The sequence below is a fragment of the Triticum aestivum genome, chromosome 7D (assembly GCF_018294505.1).
Source record: "Triticum aestivum cultivar Chinese Spring chromosome 7D, IWGSC CS RefSeq v2.1, whole genome shotgun sequence".
NCBI lineage: Eukaryota > Viridiplantae > Streptophyta > Magnoliopsida > Poales > Poaceae > Triticum > Triticum aestivum.
Window position 1 is genome coordinate 521,586,916 of NC_057814.1, and position 12,019 is coordinate 521,598,934.

Consider the following 12,019-nt stretch of genomic DNA (forward strand, 5'->3'; position numbering starts at 1 on the left):
TCTTTGGGTATCCACCGCCCGTGCCGATACCCGTCGGGCACTACGGTTCTAGCTGTACTAGCGATGCTATATGTATGATAGTATTCGAGGTGTATTAGTGATAATATTCGACGATGTATGGACGCATGGAGATGATGTAGTTTTTCTTATAATTGAATGCATCCTAATTTGAATACTACTTTATTTTGTGATTTGATTTTGCTTATTGAATGCTCAAATTGGAAAACTACTCCTACCTTGAATGCTAAAATTGGAGAGCACTATGCAAGGCGTATGCATATGATTAGTTGATAGCTTATAGGTTTTTTGTTTTCGCAGAAATCTAGGAGCCCCCCTCCATCATCCCCGCCGTCGTCCCCGTCACCGACCCCCTCCGACCTCGAGGTGAGACCAGTCACGAACCGGTTTTAGAAAGATAATTAAACGATATTTCGGGTTGACTTTAAGTCTATTGAGTCTCCACCATATATGAGAGGACGAAGAATCCCGACTGTTGTCGTGGGGTAGCTTCTCCTTCATTCCCGTGTGCTAGACAATTTGGTGTAATGCACTCGGGAACGAAAGGAAGGAGCTACCATCACCGACGGTCGCAAATGTCTGAGAGGAATCAGTGAGGGAGAGTTCCACCATATATATATGAGAGGATGAAGAATCCTGACTGTTGTCGTGGGGGTCGTTTCTCCTTCATTCCCGTGTGCTAGACATTTTGGTGTAATGCACTCGGGAATGAAAGGAAGAGCGACCATCACCAACAGTCGAATGTATACACCACGTGAGCTGAGAGTTTTCAAGAAAAGACTCGACAAACCGATAGTCAACCCGTGATGAATAATAATGATCTAACTTAGGTTTTTTAGTACATATATTTAATTGTAGACGTTTAATATTTGAATTATGAACATAGGAAATGTCGTACTCGGACGAAGAAAGTCTCCCGTGGGAGTGCGACTGGTGCCACGACGACCGAGGTCTGTGCGACAGGCCTCACCTGGACGAAGATCGGCGCTTCAGTATTAAGCTGGAGGAGACCTTCGATGTTGAAACAGTACGCAACGATGACAAGTGTTATTTTTTCATAATTAAGCACGACTTCAACTATTTCAACGTGTACTTTTCATCTTTTACAATTCGACTAGCTTAGCCCATGCCATGCAAGACGCTACCTCTTGGAGAGGATGGTTTTTGAAGACCATGAAAGTATGGAAACAAAGAAAATTCACCTAAGGACCCATCATGATATAGATTTTTTAGTAAATCTGTATAATTCTGAGAGCGTAACCCATTTTGGTTGCAAAAATTGGGAAGCATTTTGCAAGATGTATGGTTTTGATGAGGGTATGCTTGTCACCATGGATCTTGGTGATCCTGACATCGAGCAAGACAATATGGACATTTGGGTCCTTGTTGATACGCCTCCAATTCTACCGCTATGTGAGTTTCTCAAACATAGTTATTAGCTAATTTATATTGTTCATTTCAAAATAGTTGACAGCTTATTTTCATTGACAGCTTATTTTGATTGTTCAAACAATGTGCGGAACATGGTAGACAGAACCTACTACACCGATGGCTCTGAGTTAACTTATAAGGAGAAAACTCATCTGGTCGGATTTTGTACTATTCTTGAGAATTACAATATCTATTGTAAAACTCCTCCACATTATGGTCAATACGTGCCACTAGTGCACGTGTTGAACTACGGTAACTACTATGGAGATAGCCTGGTAAGATTTCTTACTATTACGACATCCGTGCATCTTTTGCATACTTCTAAAACTAGTACATCATTCCTAACTATGAAGTTATTACTATGTTTTTCAACAGATAATCCCAGAGGATTGTGTGCCTCATTTGATGTATCAGAATGGTAGCCTTGATGTTTTGAACATACAACCAGGTCATCCTACGAATCTCAACTGTCCATACCGGATTTCTAAAAGAAGTGGAGACATGAAAATCAAAGAATGGAAAAAATGTATGGATAGTCGCAAGGAGGTTCTTGGAAGCAAAAGGAAGCGAAGCGCAAAAATTGGAGACATGATGATCTCCATTCTCCATAATGGAGAGTCGGGGTCTATATTGTTTTATGCTATTTTACCTTAAAGAGGGTATTTAGGTCCTACCTAATACTGATGATCATGTGCAAAGAACAATTAAGTAGGGTTGGTTCGATGACTATGAGGATGATGATCGTATGACTTGTTATTAATAACGAGTAGAAGTTGTATGATGATGATGATTAGTAGGACTTGTTATTATGATGATGCATGATGCGGGCATGAAGAGTTATTATATATCAGTTATTATATATCTCTGTTAGCTAGCTTACACACCCTAAATTACCCCCTAAACTCCCCCCCTTTCAAAAAAAAACAAAAACCCCAGCCACTGAAATGCTGTCGCGTGGATGCCTTTTGGTCCTGGTTGGTGTCACCAACCGGGACCAAAGGCCCTCCTGCCTGGGCTGGCCGTAGCGGCCACGTGGAGGCCCATCTGTCCCGGTTCGTGTAAGAACCGGGACTAAAGGGCTAAGGCATTAGTAACGACCCTTTAGTCCCGGTTCAACAATCGGGACAAAAGGCCCTTACCAACCGGGACAGGTGACCCTTTTTCTACTAGTGGGTGAAATTAATGGTCAAATTGATGTACTAAAAATGCGTAAAGTCAACTCGAAATATAAGTTCCTACATTCGTATGATAATTAAGAATGGCCAAAATTGTGCATAGACCATGTCAAAACATAGAATATGAAATGTAACAAATCTAGCCGCGCAAATGCGCGGGTCACACTGCTAGTTTTGCAAATTTCTATGTCTACAATGCTCTGCACGGAACTACTCTAGCTAATTGCACCTACTTTCAATATGTATCCAGATCGAGACTCAGAGTCATCCAGATTGGTGTCAAAGCTTGCATCGACGTAACTCTTTACGACGAACTCTTTTATCACCTCCATCACCGAGAAATATTTCCTTAGTCCTCTAAGGATAATTTTGACCGCTGTCCAGTGATCTACTCCTAGATCACTATTGTACTCCCTTGCCAAAATCATGCTAAGGTATACAATAGATCTGGTACACAGCATGGCATACTTTATAGAACCTATGACTAAGGCATAGGGAATGACTTCTCATTCTCTTTCTATTTTCTGCCGTGGTCGGGTTTTGAGTCTTTACTCAACTTCACACCTTGCAACACAAGCAAGAACTCCTTCTTTGACTGTTCCATTTTGAACATCTTGAAAATCTTGTCAAGGTATGTATTCATTGAAAAAACTTATCAAGCATCTTGATCTATTTCTATAGATCTTGATGCTCAATATGTAAGCAGCTTCACCGAGGTCTTTCATTGAAAAATTCTTATTCAAGTATCCTTTTATGCTATCCACAAATTCTATATCATTTCCGATCAACAATATGTCATCCACATATAATATCAGAAATGCTACAGAGCTCCCACTCAGTTTCTTGTAAATACAGGCTTCTCCAAAAGTCTGCATAAAACCATATGCTTTGATCACACTATCAAAGCGTATATTCCAACTCCGAGAGGCTTGCACCAGTCCATAAATGGATCGCTGGAGCTTGCACACTTTGTTAGCACCTTTTGGATCGACAAAACCTTCTGGTTGCGTCACATACAACTCTTCTTTAAGATATCCATTAAGGAATGCAGTTTTGACATCCACTTGCCAAATTTCATAATCATAAAATGCGGCAATTGCTAACATGATTCGGACAGACTTAAGCATCACTACAGGTGAGAAGGTCTCATCGTAGTCAACTCCTTGAACTAGTCGAATATCTTTCGCAACAAGTCGAGCTTTGTAGATAGTAACATTACCGTCAGCGTTAGTCTTCTTCTTGAAGATCCATTTATTCTCTATGGCTTGCCGATCATCGGGCAAGTCAACCAAAGTCCACACTTTGTTCTCATACATGGATCCCATCTCAGATTTCATGCCCTCAAGCCTTTTTGCGGAATCTTGGCTCATCATCGCTTCCTCATAGTTCGTAGGTTCGTCATGGTCAAGTAACATGAATTCCAGGACAGGATTACCGTACCACTCTGGTGCGGATCTTACTCTGGTTAACCTACGAGGTTTGGTAGTAACTTGATCTGAAGTTTCATGATCATCATCATTAGCTTCCTCACTAATTGGTGTAGGAATCACATGAACTAATTTCAATGAAGAACTACTTTCCAATTCGGGAGCAGGTACTATTACCTCATCAAGTTCTACTTTCCTCCCATCACTTCTTTCGAGAGAAACTCCTTCTCTAGAAAGGATCCATTCTTAGCAACGAATATCTAGCCTTCGGATTTGTAATAGAAGGTGTACCCAACAGCCTCCTTTGGGTATCCTATGAAGACACATTTCTCCGATTTGGGTTTGAGCTTATCAGGTTGAAGCTTTTTCACATAAGCATCGCGGCCCCAAACTTTAAGAAACGACAGCTTAGGTTTCTTGCCAAACCACAGTTCATATGGTGTCGTCTCAACGGATTTAGATGGTGCCCTATTTAACATGAATGCAGCCGTCTCTAAAACATAACCCCAAAACAATAGCGGTAAATCGGTAAGAGCCATCATAGATCGCACCATATCTAATAAAGTACGGTTACGACGTTCGGACACACCATTACGGTGTTCCAGGTGGCGTGAGTTGCGAAACTATTCCACATTGGTTCAAATGAAGACCAAACTCATAACTCAAATATTCACCTCCACGATTAGATCGTAGAAACTTTATTTTCTTGTTACGATGATTTTCCACTTCACTTTGAAATTCTTTGAATGTTTCAAATGTTTCAAACTTATGTTTCATCAAGTAGATATACCTATATCTGCTCAAATCATCTGTGAAAGTCAGAAAATAACGATACCCGCTGAGGGAGTTGTCGTGGAATTGTCACGGCAGATGTCCTCGAGCTAGGACTTAGTCGTGGAGCCATCGCAACTAGGAAGCTTGAAGGGGTTAATGTGGGACAAGGAACACGAGGGTTTATACTGGTTCGGCCCCTTACGGTGAAGGTAAAAGCCTACGTCCAGTTGAGGTGGTATTGATTAAGGTTACGATCGCCGGGGAGCTAAACCGCTGCGCCGGGCTCTCGATGAGGTTGTTCTTGTCCCTAAACCGCTGCCGGGTCGTCCCTTTATATAGGGAGGCTGACGCCCAGCAGCTCTCAGAGTCCTGGCCGGCTCATAAGAGTGTCCGGCTTGGACTCTCAACTATACTTGCCTTACACTACAAGTTCTACCATAATAATGATTGTAACTCCGGGCCTTAAGTCATATCCGGGTCTGAAGCCCATCTCTGGCCCATCGTCTTCAAGCTTGGCCCCGGGCTTCTGGTAATGACCATTAGAGTAACCCGGCCCCTCCTGGCGGGTGACTCTAAGGTCTATATCCTCAACATTAGGCCCCAGATTGATTTGAGCCGGCTCATGTCAATCTTCAATTCTTTTGACAGAAAAAATCTCCGGCTTACCATTTATGTGAAGGCCATAACCCGGCGTGATGTCATCCTCTGGACTCCGGATAATCCGCCGTGACGTCATCTTCCATTAAGCCTGTTTTTTACTCCACCAGATCCGCAACGGATCTTTGCTTTTACTGTCATCCCGAAAATCGAGGCGTTGTGGGGGGAGATAACCACGCCACGGTCTCCTTGATTCTCGCGCCCGCTTTACGAGCTCGCCTTATAAATAGGCCGGCCCGACGGGCTTCTCTGCCACCCTTCTTCCTCCTCGCGCCACTGCCTGAGCTCGCACTCCGCCGCCGTCACCTCGCCTCCGGTCTTCGTCAACCTTGGCCGCTGCATCACCCTGACTCGGACCAGACAAACGGCGGCGACCCCCGCACCTTTTCAGCTCCGGTAAGTCCTGCTTGACCTGTAGAGTAGATCTGCCGTAGGATTTGCCCACGTTCTTCGTGTTCGTCGCCATTGTCCGCAAGCTTCGGTTGTTCTCATAGTTACTGCCCTTGTCTGATCTTAGATCTGCATAGAATTAGTGCGGCAGCTGTTTGGCACTTATTTCAAATGCCAGTAGGTCTCTTTCCACTGCATAACGGCTTCGTTCGAGCTCAAGAACATCCGCTCGTCTGTTTCTAGGTCTAGAAATTTTTCATTTCACCCGACCATTTTGATCCAAAAGTTTTACTGCGATGTGTGAAACCTGTTTTACCGTACTTAGTAAAAAAACTGCAATCCTTGAGCCTCGGCGGTTTACATTTCCGGTTTAAAGAAACCACGCGCCATAGACCCTTCCGGCTTAAAGAAAACTATGCTTCGTAGAATCCTCCGGCTTAGCTGTGATAAGGCCGTAGATAATCAATTTATTCTGAATGCCCCTGCGGCTTAAATAACCCACTGTACCTGAGTATATACCATTAGTCCCCTTCATAAGCCGCCACCTTAGTTTTGAACTGTAGATCTCCTGCGGCTTATAATTAACCCGGACGTTTTTTCCTTTTTGTCATAGTCTGCCGACTTTCACCATGCCTCCGAAAGCTCCCATTACTTGCAACTGGATGAGGTCCAATGTGACCAACGAGACCCTAGCTGATTTTGTTAAGTCAGGATATCTGCCCAGGAAAGACATCATGTCCTACCGTGCCCCTGACCCGTCAGAAGAGAGGCCACAGCCAAAGGATGGGGAGGTAGTGATTTTTGCGGATCACATGAGCCGGGGCTTCGCACCGCCCGGCTCAATGTTTTTTAGGGACGTGCTCAACTTCTTCGACTTGCGGCCTCGAGATATAGGACCCAACTCAGTGTCCAACATCTGCAATTTTCAAGTCTTCTGCGAGGTTTATCTTGGAGAAGAACCTAGTCTGCTGCTCTTCAGAGAACTTTTTTACTTAAACCGTCAGAATGAGTGCGCCAATGGGCCAAGTCTGGAGTTAGGTGGTATCTCCATCCAGCGGCGTAGGGACTGCCTTTTCCCTTATGCAGAGCCGCCGAGCCACCCAAAGGACTGGAACATGACTTGGTTCTACTGCCAAGATACGTCCCCGGCTGATGAAAGCCCGCTGCCCGGCTTTCGCCCAACACGTCTGGAGCCGACTCACCCACTGTCGGACAAGCTGACTCAAGCAGAGCGCCAGCCTCTGCTCCCCACTATCAACAAGATCAAGGCTCTCCTGGGCAATGGTCTGAACGGAATCGACCTGGTCTGGGTCTGGATCTCATGGCGGGTGATCCCATTGAGCCGCCGCCCCGGCTTAATGTGTGAGTACACAGGACGAAAGGATGATCCTCAGAGACACAGCCGCAATGATCTTCCAGAAGACGTTGCAGAGGAGATGACCAAGGCTCTTTTAAACGAGAGCCTGGCAGACTGCGGAGGGACCGGGTTAGCCCCCTTCTGCAAGACCAACCCAGCCCCAGTGGTAAGCCACTGACTTTAACTTTTTATCTTCTTCTGCATATAACCTTCATCTGAACCGTTTTAAGAATTCATCATTGTATTTTTCAGGCTGATGATAAGTTTTGGCGGGTCAAATACGACCATGAGGCGGCCAAGAAGGCCAGGAAGGCAAAGAAAGCCGCCAAGAAAGCCGCCCCTCGCAAGAAAGGAAGCAGGCCTACTGCCTCCGAGCTGATGCAATTAAGCGACAGCTCCGAGTCAGAGGTAACCCCTAAGCTTTTAAGTCCTTACTATATTCCCTGTTTGTTGTTGTCCGCCTTATCAATACTTGCTCATTGACAGGATGACACCGGCGCAAGTAACCCGGTGGTTGAAGAGCTAATGTCACTTTCCTCCGACTCGGAGCCCTTGCCACAGCTGAAAGTCCGAAGGGTAATCCGGAAAGTAAGCTTTTCACATCCTTTAGCTTATCAAGACCCTCAATTTATTTTGAAGCGACAGGTTCATGAAAGCCGGCGTCACACCCAGACCAATAAAGACACCGACCTCTCCGCCGGGTTACCCGACGCAACAAGGAAGCGCCGAACTGAGGTTATTTCCCACTTGTACCCTTTTCACCCGTTGGCGGGTGTTATCCGTCAGCCACTCAATTCTTCTGACTCCAATTATCAGGAGACCTCCCCCTCTTCGGGCGACTCTATGCAGTCGAGTCTTCCGACTTTCAAGACCGCGCCCGGGTAATAACAACCATCTCATATTATACTTGTCCTTACTTACCCTTTGTGTGCTTAACACTTCTGTCCTTTCAGTGCCCAGGCAAAACTCACTAAAAGAGCGAAGAAGACCAGATCAGCCGGAGTGCCAGACTTGCCTGAACCGGAGGTGACGGCTCAAGAACCGCCAGCTGCCTTCGCCCCCGAAGCCACCACTCCAATGGACACGGCACCTGAGGCCACTGCCCCAACTACCAAGGCAACGACCGAAGCTTCTGTTAACCCGGAGGCCTCCAGCTCGGCTCCACCAGCAGACGACCCGGACGTGGTAATCACCCGGACGGAGTTCGTTGAACCGGGGAGACCTACCGTGCTGGCCAAGTGCTCCGCTAAGGGGGAGTTGCTGCAGCCCCACTGGGTGAACCTGGACCTCTCCGACTACACCAACTTGAGCATTGGAGAGCTCGTCTCTGGCTACATCAGCCAAGTGCACAAGAGCCGGGACGCAGAGGTCGCCATGGTGAACCAGATCCAGCAAAAATCTGAGGTATCATTCTGCTGTCCTCTTATTTACTGCATAGTTACCTTTGCCATGATATCCCCCAAGTCGACGACTTATGATTGAATATGTTGTAGACTTAGGTTCCGGCTTACTCAATTGAGCCGGCAGTATGTAGATAGATACGTTCAATATGCATTAGCCCCCAAGTGCCAAGTGTCTTTGCTTGGAAAACACTTGGGACTTATATAATGACTGTTAATAACCCGGAAATTTATGCAGGCTGTTGGCAAGAAGCTAGAGGCGGACCTTGCGGATCTCAAGAGCCGGCTGAAGACGCAGGAGATGGAGACCCGGAAGGCAAACGCCAAGTTTTTATCCAGCATCGCCGCTCAAGAGAAGCTGAGGACAGGATTTGATGCTGAGCGGAAAGCCTGGGCCGAAGAGAAGGCCGCACTGGTGACCCGGGCGGAACAGGCGGAGAAGGCTCTCTCTGAGAAGACCGCCGAGCTCTCCGGCCTAAAGCGCCAGGTTTCCCAAATGGTGGCCGCCATCTTCGGTAAGTCGCCTCACCGGCTTTCATCAAGTTTAGAATGTTTATATCTCATGATTCATCCTTGTCGCCGGCTTATCTGATTCTGTTAAACAGGTCCCAGAAGTGCCAACCTCAACCAAAGCGTGGTCACCAAGCTAAAGGCCGTGTATACCCTGGTGGAACAGCTCTACACCGGGTCACAGCGTGCCTTAGCTGTGGTGGCCCAATCCAACGAGGTGCCGACTCACCTGGCAGAAGTCCTGCGCCGGCTCGCCGTTCTGCCTCAGCGGATCCAAGAGCTGCGACGGGCCTCTGCGAGAGCCGGAGCGATCGCCGCGCTGAGCCGGGCCAAGGCATTCCTGCCGGAGTTAGACCCGGCGGACATCGCCCTTGGCTATCCAAGCCTGAAGGAAGACGGCTCAGCTTTTGATCAGAAGGACTTCGCAGCTTGCATGAAGGCCGTACGCCCGGTGGCCACCCTTATCGGGAACGACACAGATCTGACCAAGTACCAGCCGGGCTACGATGCGGAGAATCAGAGGATTCCAACCCCTCGCTATGAAGCCCTCAACTTGATCCCGCCGGCTCGTCAGCACACTTTCGCCCCGGAGATTGACCCGGCCGGGTTAATTGACGAGGAAGCCCAATTCGAAGCTCTCAGCGGCATCGACTGGAAGTCATCAACTTTCCAGGTCTTGGGATCAGCCGGAGGAGAAGATAGGAATGAGCCGGAGACTTCAACTCAGCAAGCGTCGTAACTCGGCTGGCGGGTTACCAAACAATGCTCCACCCTTTGAGATTTTGACGAGTTTTGTAATAGAGTAGGTGCAACAGTTTATCTCTGCCGTGCCATCGTGCAAGTATTGAATGCTAAAGTCTTTTGAAGTTGTCTCTTTGATGTTTCTCCGGGTCATAATCAATCCTTTGTTTTTCTTAACTTCAAAGAGGTGCCTTTAATTATCCTGCATAGAAAGGCAAATCACAAGTCTCGGGGCGTCTTACCGTCCTGAGAATCATAAATTTTAGATAACCCGGAATATGAATCAAAAAGGACTTGTCTTCAATAGTATCCTGAATACAGCTGTAATAACACACTTAGCAGCCTGTAAGCATACTTCCGGTTTAGATAACCCGGGTAACAAGGTTGGTACCTTAACTCCGATTTACTTGCCTTAATGACACCCATGGTGTTCAACTAACACTGTAAACCAAAGTTAAGCCGGCAAAGTGAGACCCGGCCGTACACACCTTGACATAATCAGAGTAAACTTGTGATAAAGCAGAAGAACTTAGGGGCTTCCGGTTCGAATACGACCAGAGACCCGGCCCAAAGGGGTTAAGCTAAGATTCGGATACGATCATATAGCCCCCAGTGGGTGTGGCGATGCCAATCAATAGGGTACCGACAGCTATGTTCTCTTTGGTTCGAATACGACCCATGTTTGAACAGGAAGCCCCCAAGTGATTTTTAGAATTGTTTAACGACGCTGATTCGAATACAATCCACGTCGGTTCTCAGAGGGGTTAAACTATGATTCAAATATGACCAAAGGTAACCTCCTAATGAGCTCGACACTTTGCCAATCAAATGGGTATCGACAGCTATGTTCTCTTTGGTTCGAATACGACCCATGTTTGAACAGGAAGCCCCCAAGTGACCTTACTGCTTACGGCTAGATTCAAATACGATCATAAACCGGATCCTCCTTTAAGTCACCATGTAATCTTGCAATAAGAACAACACGTGCATATTTGGAGGAGAAAAAAGGACAGAGGTCCTGTTTTATTGTTTATCAGAATATATACATGGCTGAGAGAAATATGTACACCACGAGAGCCGGTGGCTCAAGTGTAGTAAGGCCGAAACTGAGCTATGTTCCATGGCCGACGGGTCTCTTCCTCCGACTTACGTGAATCTTTGTGCTCCCGAATGTCAATGAGGTAATATGACCCGTTGTACAAGTTCTTGCTGACCACAAAGGGCCCTTCCCAAGGCGGGGATAACTTGTGTGCCTCTGTTTGATCCTGGATGAGACGGAGCACGAGATCGCCTTCCTGGAAGACCCGGGATTTAACCCGGCGGCTATGGTAACGGCGCAGGTCTTGTTGGTAAATCGCTGAACGAGATGCTGCCACATCACGCTGTTCGTCCAACAAGTCAAGAGCATCTTGGCGTGCTTGTTCATTATCCGCCTCAACGTAAGCCGCCACTCGAGGTGAGTCATGACGGATGTCACTGGGGAGGACTGCCTCTGCTCCATAAACCATGAAGAAAGGCGTGAAGCCTGTAGACCTGTTAGGAGTAGTGTTGATGCTCCATAACACGGAGGGCAACTCCTCCACCCAACAACCCGGCGTCCGTTGCAAAGGGACCAAAAGCCGGGGCTTGATACCTTTCAGAATCTCCTGATTAGCTCTCTCAGCTTGACCATTGGATTGAGGATGAGCCACTGAGGAAACATCAAGTCGGATATGCTCGCGTTGACAAAACTCTTCCATGGCGCCTTTGGAGAGATTGGTGCCATTGTCAGTTATAATGCTGTGCGGAAAACCAAAGCGGAAAATCACCTTTTTCATAAACTGAACCGCCGTGGCTGCATCGCACTTGCTAACTGGCTCAGCTTCCACCCACTTTGTGAATTTGTCAACTGCCACCAAGAGGTGGGTCTTCTTATCCTTGGACCTTTTAAAAGGCCCAACCATATCAAGCCCCCAGACCGCAAAGGGCCAAGTGATTGGGATCATCCTCAGCTCCTGAGCCGGCACATGAGCCCGTCGTGAGAACCTCTGGCAACCATCACATTTACTGACCAAGTCCTCTGCATCAGCATGAGCCGTCAACCAATAAAAACCATGTAGAAAAGCCTTGGCCACAAGGGACTTTGAGCCGGCGTGATGG